Here is a 10,454-nt window from a genome sequence, read left to right on the forward strand (position 1 = left end):
ATATATATATATATATATATATATATATATATATATATAGATATATATATATATATATATATATATATATATATATATATATATATATATATATATATATATATATATATATATATCTATATATATATATATATATATATATATATATATATATATATATATATATCTATATATATATATATATATATATATATATATATATATATATAGATATATATATATATATATATATATATATATTTATAAGTATGTATATACATATATACATATATGCATATATATATATATATCTATATATATATATATATATATATATATATATATATAAATATAAAATGTGTGTGTTTGTATATGATAGAAGTGCAAATTCTTCTTGTGAAAACTGTTACATATGAGTACGTAAGTTGAAAATCGCACAACAATTCGGAAATAGCTCGCTGTAGATAGCAACAACAAAAAAAATGGGTGAAAAAACATATCTGACTTTATCTGGTCCAGTGTGATGCTTATATAAACACAATACGAAGGACGCCTCGGTTTGTTCTGGGATTCTCGCCCTATCAGCAGGACGCTCTCCGTTATCTTCAAGACTCCGACCAATAATTTCTGTTTTCCAAGATGCAACGTCCGTTGCTGCTATTGCTTGTTGTCGGTGTAGTTTTCGGTAGGTTCCTCTTTTTAAATGTATTTTCGGTCACCTTCTCAATGATTTTTCCTACTTACTCCATTATTATTTTTCGGTTCATATTACCAGGGACAAAGTTCATGAAAGTTGCTTCTTATCCAGGTACATTCATTCGGTTTTATTTTTAAATACATCTCACATAAACTCACTTGCACAATACGCTAGAGGATATTATTGATTCGGATGTCAGATCTTCAACATAACCTTGACTCACGATTATTGTGTGAAAATAAATATAATGTTGCTAGAAACGAAATTATTTTGTGCGTTCAGGCAATTTCCCCTCTGAGTAAGTCAGTGCTCTTACAACTATCACCCAGTGCATTGATGAAGCAGACCTTTAGCATGGTAAGAAGTTGTAGGGATTAAGCGACGTGATATAAACCTTCTAACTCAGGTCAACGCACCGAGTTGGTGCTAAACAAACAGTTGCTATGTTAATAGTTAATGAAACAAGGACTGAAAAATAAGTTATTTATAGCACGTCACCCTCTGGTCGACAGACCAGGTCAGGCAGGCCTTTGTTACTATACTGATAATGATTTAGAAAATCACTAAGTTTTTAATGACACTATCTTTTTTCGATTACCCCCCACTTTTTTGGGCTCATTTTTATCCTACCACCGACTCTGGTGCTAGGATGTGCCCTCAGCGAACAGTTTTCTGACTTTATAATGATTAAACGTATTTGCCTCCTTCTGCGCAGGGGATCCAACCCTGAACTATTTCGCAGAATAACTGCTGAAACTGCAACGAAGAAGTAGATCTTCCAGGGAGGTAGACATTATCAAGTGTTTTTGTTTATCCATTTCATTTTTTCTACTTATCTCACGCGATCAATTTATTAAATTAATGTTTTATTTTTTTAATAAGTGAGATCCCTTCTTTCTGTATTTCCCTGTACTTCCTCCTACTTCCTTCCTATTCTTCCTATTGAACACCATTTCCATTGGAAGCTTGAATTCCAAGTCAATGGCTCCTGTCCTGTGGACTTTTTCCATATGAATAGGTTTCATCTACTGAATATAATATATAATAATAATAATAATTAACAAAAAAAGTACATGGGGATATGAATTTACATATATCTTACCATAAATATTGAATAGTTATCAAACTTTAAAGAATATCGTCCTTAAAAGAAATAGAAAAAAAATAAAAACTATCAGAAAAACTGGTTTCTTATGATAACGATGGGAGATGTTTATGCTATATATATCGTACAATAAATAATGAATAGTTATCAAACTTCAAAGAATAGGTGTTCCTTAAAATAAAAAGGAAAAAAAAAGAAAAACAAATAAAAACTATCAGAAAAACTGGGTTCTTACGATAACGATGGGAGATGTTTATGCACAGCGTTTTTCGTGTCAGCAAACTGGTATAAAACAACGTCTCAGTGGCGTGGTTGGTATGGTGTTGGCGTCCCACCTCAGGTGGTCGCGAGTTGATTCTCTGCCATTCCATTGAGTGAGAGATGTGTATTTCTGGTGATAGAAGTTCACTCTCGACTTGGTTCGGAAGTCACGTAAAGCCGTTGGCTCCCGTTGCTGAATAACCATTGGTTCCATGCAACGTAAAAACGCCATACAAGCAAGCGAACTGGTTTAAATTCCGAACCTTATTACATAATAATGATAATAAATGCTACACGCAGACGGAGATCAATCGTACTCCATTCTGAAATCGGATGAAACTTGTTTTACGAGATAATGATACAATTACAAATATGGCCTACTTTAGATTCATATACAAAAAAGGGCAATGAAATGACAAGTTTAAGGAATTTGCACCTTTATTATCGTTTACGATGGTCTTATGAGCATACTGGCTGAACTTATACGATATTACAATTTATTTTGAACTTATCAAAATTCGTATTCATTTTTTTCTTTCTTAAAAAAAAAAAAAAAAAAAAAAAAAAGATTGCCATGTCAAATATATTCCTTATATTAAGAAAAGCATCAAGATTCGTCTAACTTGTCAGAATTCCTCCGAGTATCTATTCATTGCTTGATCGGCATCATCATTTTCGTTTCATAATATCTCATGATTTTTTGCCCCTCTGTTGGGGAACGTTATCGGAGACTTGGGAATCGTAATAAAAAGGTGGTTCTTCGCAAGAACGATGTAAGTGCCTCGTATCATTTGACGTGAGGGACGGGGAAAAAAATTGTGTTTAATCCTATCCTGCGTTATTATATTACATTCTCGACTCGGTCAACGCGGAATCGAGAGAAATTTATTTCTGGTGATAGAAGTTCATTTCTCGATACAGTGTGGTTCGGATCCACAACAAGCTGTAGGTCCGTTGCTAGGTACCAATGTTCCTAGCCACGTAAAAAATATCTAATCCTTCGGGCCAGCCCTACTGGAGAGCTGTTAATCAGCTCAGTGGTCTGGTAAAACTAAGATATACTTAACTTTAATATTACATTTAATTTCTTCTTAGTCTTTATTTTATTAATCTTTCAAACATGCGTTATTGAAACATGAATATCTTGTAAAGGATGGGAATGAACTTAATGACTAAATTTCCGAGGATTTTTTTTGTTTTTTTTTATATTTCATTTTTCATTTAAACAGATAAGAGTTGAGAAACGAGTTGCAGCTGCTGCCTAGTTATGGTTATTATCTCGGGAAGCAGCTGAGGTCAGCTGTAAAAACTCTCGTCTTCGAGAGAAAAAAGAAAATCTTTAACTAATAGCCCTCGCAGAATGGCGTCTTTAGATAATAATTTAATCAACTGATTAAAATGCAGCGCCATTGCAAACGAAATGAAAATGAGAGCATAAGATATTGTGAAAGTTTTTTTTTCAGACAATAGAGCATACTCTTATATTGTGTATTTTCCAAACGTCGAGATTACAACGAAGGAAACAGACAGCTGAAGTTATAGAAGGCTAGAAAAGAAAGATGAAATCTGCAATGAAATACTAACTTTATGAAGTTGAGGAAGAAAAAGATAGAGAGACAAATAGATGGACTGAGTCAATAACAGTGTCAACATTTCTTATAACATGATAAGGTCATTGGTTAACCTCCCCAAACTCTCTTTCTCTCTCTCTCTCTCTCTCTCTCTCTCTCTCTCTCTCTCTAACTTTAGTACCACAAATAACCAACGCTTCATTGAAAGATATGTAAATCAAAGCTCAAAGAAAAGAAAAACTTCAGAAGTTCCTTCACAAACATTTGAGAACATATACTTAATAACCGCGTATTCTGCGCTTTTCTAAAAAATGAACTATGTCTAAATGTCACAACCTCCCTTGGTTGCCTTACGATATTTCAGCTGCAAAAAAAAAAAGGTTATGAAAGTGGTCACGTAAAGAATCCATTTTTCATTCAAAGAAAAAACATAAAAGCCTGGTAAAGAAAACTTACATTTTTTACTTGACTCGAAAAGTTACATCTATTGTGTAACTGGAAATAAATATTCAAACGGAATATTTATAACCTAAGTAATGTTTATATATATATATATATATATATATATATATATATATAGTATATTAAGGTATGGAGTGCTTAGGTTCCAACTTCATTATGACTTTTGGTAGGCCTGTCAGTACTGCCCTGGTGTGTCACTCATGAGACCGATGTTTGTTCTCGGTGTGAGCCAGAAATTAATTCCTATGAAAACATGTGCTAATGTGTTCATTATTTCCATACACACACACACATATATATATAAACATGTATGTATATACTACACACACACACACTATATATACATATATATATATTATATATATATATATATATATATATATATATATATATATATATGTGTGTGTGTGTGTGTGTGTGTGTGTGTGTGTGAGTGTGTGTGTGAATGTTTATATGTTAGTTTGCTATAGGAATCCGAACTGCTTGACCGATCTAGACGAAATTTGGTATTTGGACATCATTTGAAAAAACTTAGATAATAAGGTAGGTTTCAAACCACCCGTACCCCGCCCCCTTCAATTTCATCACTCCTCTGCCATTCACATTGCAACTTTTGTGGTAAATAAACTCTACTGATTTATCATACTTCATTTCATGTACTCGAGACCATAGAAAAATATTACTGAAATGCTTTTCAGCCACCACAGTAATACATGGATAAAATGGACCGTCAATACACTAATGCCTAGATGAAAGGGACAGATAGCACATTAATAACTGGGTGAAAGGAACAATCCCTAAGTAATACCTGGATAAAAGGGACCATTACTGCAGTAATTTCTGGAAAAGGGGCAGTCATCACAGTGATACCTGGATAAAAGAGACAGTCATCAGTTCACCGACTGTTCAAAGGGTGAAGTTTGAATGAAAATATTAGAACTGTCAATCGGAGCATCAAACACAAACCCTTCCCTATCCCTTCCATTTTCCCTTCCCTTCCTCCACCCCCTTCCCTCCCCCTCCACCTCTCCTCCCTTCCACCTACCCCTTCCCTACCACTCCCCCTCCCCTTTCCTTTTTCCCTCCCCCATACATGTAGCCTGCCATGCAGTTTTCCCCATCAGTGCCCGGTTGGTCATCAAATATATATATATATATATATATATATATATATATATATATATATATATATATATATATATATATATATATATATATATATATATATATATATATATATATATATATATATATATATATATAATATATATATATATATATATATATATATATATATATATATATATATATATATGCTTAGGATAAAAGCTCATGTAATGTTTCAATATAACTTTCATACTATAAAGATAATTGTATCATGAAATAACCTACCAATTTCTAGCCAAGCAAGAAGACGAACTTGGCCTAAAGACCTGTCCCGGGGGTTATTACGAATGCAAGGGAGGACGTTGCATCCCAGAACTGAGGCTTTGTGACGGAAATCCAAGACTGCATCATGGGAGATGACGAAGTAGGATGTTGTGAGTATAAGTCTTTCCTTAAAAGTCTGATTAGTTATCATGATTTAGAAAAGTCTAATGACTATGGCCTTGTAGTTCCTAAAGGTCTTCAGATAGCACTAATGAAATGTCATGAACACTGGTATTACTGCCAGAACCTCAAAGATCTCTTCCAACATTCAATACTCATGCTAAGATAAGGGTATTATATAATACATTGAAATTCTAGTTTATAGTTGTTGTGGGTTCTTAACATTGCAGTGACGTCCTGACTCATGATCTTCTTTCCAACTTCTGATCAGATATCTGCTCAATATCTGTCTTTTAGGGAAGTGGACATTGCAATTCACATACACACTACCCACAACAAACACACACACACACAAACACACACACACACACACACACACACACACACACACATATATATATATATATATATATATATATATAGATATATATATATATGTAGATATATATATAGCTATATATTTATATATACTCAGTAGGGCAGTTAAAAATGAAGCATCTTGACATTATCGAAAATAATCAATGAAAAGTATTTAATTCGTTGATGTTTTATGGTTGGATCATCGATAACGAGAAGGCATAATTTAACAATAACATACTCGTCAAGGTATTTGTTTTCCTTTTTCTATTTTGTCAGGGCGCTAAAGTATTACCAGTTGAAGATTTTCTTTGCCGAGCGGCGGTTACTAGTAATGTCATCCGAACCTGTTTTCTCATCTGTGTCATTTAATTTAAGCTGTTTGAAGGTAAGGTGAAGAAGCCACTGGCAATGAAAAACAATTTCGGTCAGCTTTTCAACTGTCTATTCTGCAAAGTGATAGCAATAGCTCTTTAATATCAATACCGCACATCAGGGCTACTCATCTTGTAATGTCAAATAATTTTCATTCCGTTCATCTGAATAATGAACGAAATGTAAGGAAATAAGAAAAGTTGTATTAAGTGCAACGTAAGCATAAGTTATAGGAAATGACAAACTTAGAATCCAAGATTAATTGAAAACTAAGAATAGATTTTGCCTCGAATGGGTGACAACAAGGAAATTTTGAACGAAGTTAATAAAGAAGAAAGTTTGTATTAAGAGCAACGATAAGCACTCAAGTTTATTAGGAATGAAAACTTATAATTTCAGAATCCAATAATGAAAAGATTAAGTGCCTCGAGGAATGGTTTCCCCCCACGAGAATTTTGACGAAGTTTAATTTTCGATTAAGGAAAGATATTTTCCTTGGATTGTCTATCCCCCACAACCCGTTTTGTTAGCCAGTAACCCTAAGACGAGGAGCCAAGATGGTGACTAATGCTGTCTTAAAACGAAGGACGAAATATTTGCATTTCACTGCATGACTATAAATGGAAAGAGTCCGTGTCCTTGTGACTAAGTCATGGTAACTGTTAGATGAAAAGAGAGATAGGCTTTCACGGTAATCGAGCAGCGCTGAACTAGAAATATCTTTCTGACCTAAGTTAAAAACTTAGCCATGAAGGTGTCCCTAGATTTTGACTTTCGTTTTAAGGTACCAAATAGAATTTCACAGTACGCAACTCAGCATGGAAGACATCTAAGATGCCATATAGAACATTCTTCATCTATGTAGCCGCGTATTACGAAAATGCAAGTAAGACATTCTTTCATCATTCTACAGCAAAGCTAGAAGAGACACCAGAGACTTGCCCTAATGGGTATTATCAGTGTGACGGAGGAGTTTGCATCCCACAGCAATATGTCTGCGATGGAATTCAGGACTGTATTGTGGAGATGACGAGAAGAACTGCAGTGGATAGGATTAGACCACGTATGTATAATTTATTAACAAGATCAGTAATCTAAATGAGTTGCAGCTTTTAAATGTAAACAGAACCATTTTGTGCATATATATATAATATATATATATATATATATATATATATATATATATATGTATGTATGTATGTATATATATATATAATATATATATATATATATATATATATATTATATATATATATATATATATTCAAGTCTAAAACTGTGAGTAAGATATCTTCAGTATGATAACCAGAATTCATCTACGCTTATTGCAATATCTAGCAAGAAGTACAATTCTTGAAGTCCATTTTCTCTTCGCTTTTAGGTTCCCAAGGAGGACACTGATGCCCCTGAGGATATGACTGCAAATTCTAAATGGTTTTTTGATATACTGCAAATTACTCTGATTGCCTGATTGCGCTTTGTGAAGCATCAATTCCTTCCAGAAGTAAAATTCAAATTATTTTTTATTTTCGTGAAGTTTTCTTAACCTACTTACCATTCCTTACGTATAAGATATCAAAAAGTTATAAGGTCTGTATTACCAATAGTGATTGTGCTCAGTTATCATGTTACTATCCAATGACATCAGATTTTGGTGAATTAACTAGACCTTCTTCAAAAAATCTTAGAAGGGAATTCTAAAAGCGCAACTGGTACTATAGTAGATTCACATCAACCTTGCATTTGACGTCTAGGCCAGTCCTTACGACGCTTCTGATTGGCTGTTGATAAACCAATCACAGGGCTGGAAACTCTCAGTCTCTCTCGAGAGCTCACAACAGGCAGGATGTATGGATCCACCTCTCCTGAAAAAAAAGACGTATCCCTCAGGAGACGTGGAACATACATCCTGCCTATGTGAACTCTCGAGAGAAACTGAGTGTTTCCAGCCCTGTCATTGGCTTATCAAGAGCCAATCAGGAGCGTCGTAAGGGACGGGTCTAGACATTAGATGCGCGGGTGATGTGAATCTACTATGGTAAGAGGTAAAAATCGTGAATATAACCAAAGAAAATCTGGAAGATATGATCATTTGTAAGATATAATGTAAATCCATTGTTATACTTAGATAACCAAATGGCTGATCACAATAAGCCTTAAGTCAAGATGGGAAACAAATGAAGAACCTCTGGGAAGGAGAGATTATTCATTCATTTCCACTCTGGTTTCAACACTTATAGTGTGCGAGGAATTAGAGAGTTTAAGATATCAATGTGGTAAAATAAAATGCATATATATGTGTTGACAGTGAGCGCTAAGCTCTCTCACCACCCGCTTCTAGCTTCTGTATAACTACGTAGAGTGAAGGTACCTTGGTTCGAGGTTGCAGATAATACCCTTGGGCATGGACGTGCCCATTCAGGTCCTTGTTATCCCTTCAAAATTTGTGTCATAACTGATTAGAAAATATATCATAAGGCGTCACTTGGAATGATTGCCAAGGAAGTCCAAAACATCAAAATTTAAGTCCCGACATTTGAAGCAACTCCCCCCCCCCCCCCCCCCCCCCCCCTTTCTCAAATAAACTAATATCCTAAAATTTCGGCACCTCAGAAGAGAAGGGAATATAACATTCCATATAAAAGGGATAATCGATAAAGGGACAAAGCAAGAGCGGAAGGAGAACAAAGGGCAATAATTCAAATGTCAATGGCCTTTGTAAGTAAGAAAATTTTAAACTAAAACAAATTTTCGTTTTAAGAGTAACAAAGCATGTGCAAACAAATGATAAGAAATCAACAGTAATTCTTACGCATTTCTTAATGTTACTTATACAACAAATCTAGAAAATGAATAAAACGAAAGGGCGTTATCGACTGCTTCGTCCAAAAATTAATAAGAATAGAATAAAAATTTTTTTAAGAATGTTAAAAATCAAATTAATGACATTTTCCAATAGGTATTTATGTAAAAATTGTGTGGGGTGTAATATCTAATTTTGGCCCAATACCAAGCGCTGGGACCTATGAGGTCATTCAGCGCTGTAACGGAAAATGATAGTCGAGAGGTTTTAGATGGTGGAAAGTGAGATGGAAGAAAGAGAATATGAACGGAAGTTCAGTAAAAAGAATGAAAGAGGTTGCAGGTAGGGGCCAAAGGAAAGTGCAAAGAACTTTAAATTAAGCAATGCCTACAGTGCACCGCAACAAATTGTGTGAGATTAGCCTTTCCACCATAAGCTCCCTTTATTTTATTTTGGGGTTCTTGGTAAAGTTTTTATTTTTTTTATTTTTCTTTTTTATTTTTTGTGAATGGGGAAAGGAAACCTTACATGTTAAGTAGGACTACTATGGGTTTCACAGACAGTGCAAGCACGTTTTTTGGCAATAACTCTGTAACGAACTCTCGTATCAGTACGAGATTTTGCTATAGTTTATTACACCCAGTGCCGTAATTTATAAGAGTATCATGAATCACTACTTGTGAAGAATAAAGACGCTTACCCCTGTACAAAGAGGCAAAAACTCGATTAGCCAGAAATGGATACGAACACAACAGTATAAAAAAGCTCCGCCTACCCTCTCCCCCCAACCCCCCCTCCTCCAGTAAACAAAAATGAAATGACAGAAAAAAATAAGGAAAACAAAGAACAAGATAAAAGTATGGATGCAGAGATACTCATTGATACTACATATGAGGCAATAAAGTAGCATACCTACGAAGAAATAAATTACGATATGACAACAGAAAAGCAAATCCCGAAGAGGCTCTACCCAGATCTACACAATGACGGGAAAGAGGAAAAAATAGACAAGAAAGACAAAATCTGCAACCTTTTGAAAAGAGGGAATTGCAGATTTGGAGAAAGATGTTACTACAACATCCTAAGGTATGTCAAAAACTATGAAATATATGGTAAATGTGCATACTTAGATGGCTATGGGGATGATTGCAGAGATCTGCATCCAAAAATATGTAAAAACCTAAAAGAAGGAAAAGGATGTAAGTTCGACAAAAAATGCAATATATATGCACCCTGTAGCCATGAATCATAATCAAATAAATAACCAACCAAGTAATAAAATCCAAAATAAGA

The 10,454-nt window shown here is 34.2% G+C and overlaps 1 long non-coding RNA gene across 1 annotated transcript; it reads left to right on the forward strand.

Moving 5' to 3' along the window:
* The first annotated feature begins 506 nt into the window (after positions 1–506).
* LOC135225009 (uncharacterized) lies at positions 507–7,857 on the forward strand. Its single transcript, XR_010316872.1, has 4 exons — positions 507–664; positions 5,478–5,616; positions 7,272–7,421; positions 7,740–7,857. It is a non-coding gene; the product is annotated as an uncharacterized LOC135225009 (long non-coding RNA).
* Positions 7,858–10,454: the final 2,597 nt, after the last annotated feature.

The sequence above is a fragment of the Macrobrachium nipponense genome, chromosome 12, assembly GCF_015104395.2.
Source record: "Macrobrachium nipponense isolate FS-2020 chromosome 12, ASM1510439v2, whole genome shotgun sequence".
In the NCBI taxonomy this organism is placed as follows: domain Eukaryota; kingdom Metazoa; phylum Arthropoda; class Malacostraca; order Decapoda; family Palaemonidae; genus Macrobrachium; species Macrobrachium nipponense.